Raw genomic sequence first — 224 nt, 5'->3', positions numbered from 1 at the left:
CCATGGGATTTGGGCGGCGGGGGCCAGGGGGCAGCGCTGGAGCTGGCCCCAGCCCAAGGTGGGAGCTGGCCTTTTCCTCTGACCCTATGGGCACAGCAGGGGCTAAAAATACATCCCCAAAGTGGCAGCACCGACTCCCACGCCCTCCTTGGCACCAGCCCCGCAGAGGCAGTTCCCCCCGCTGGGGCGGGCAGTGCCAGGGGGTGCCCGGAGCAATGCCCATG

The sequence above is a fragment of the Mesitornis unicolor genome, unplaced genomic scaffold, assembly GCF_000695765.1.
Source record: "Mesitornis unicolor isolate BGI_N332 unplaced genomic scaffold, ASM69576v1 scaffold41758, whole genome shotgun sequence".
Taxonomy (NCBI): domain Eukaryota; kingdom Metazoa; phylum Chordata; class Aves; order Mesitornithiformes; family Mesitornithidae; genus Mesitornis; species Mesitornis unicolor.
Note: the sequence above shows the minus strand (reverse complement) of the source record.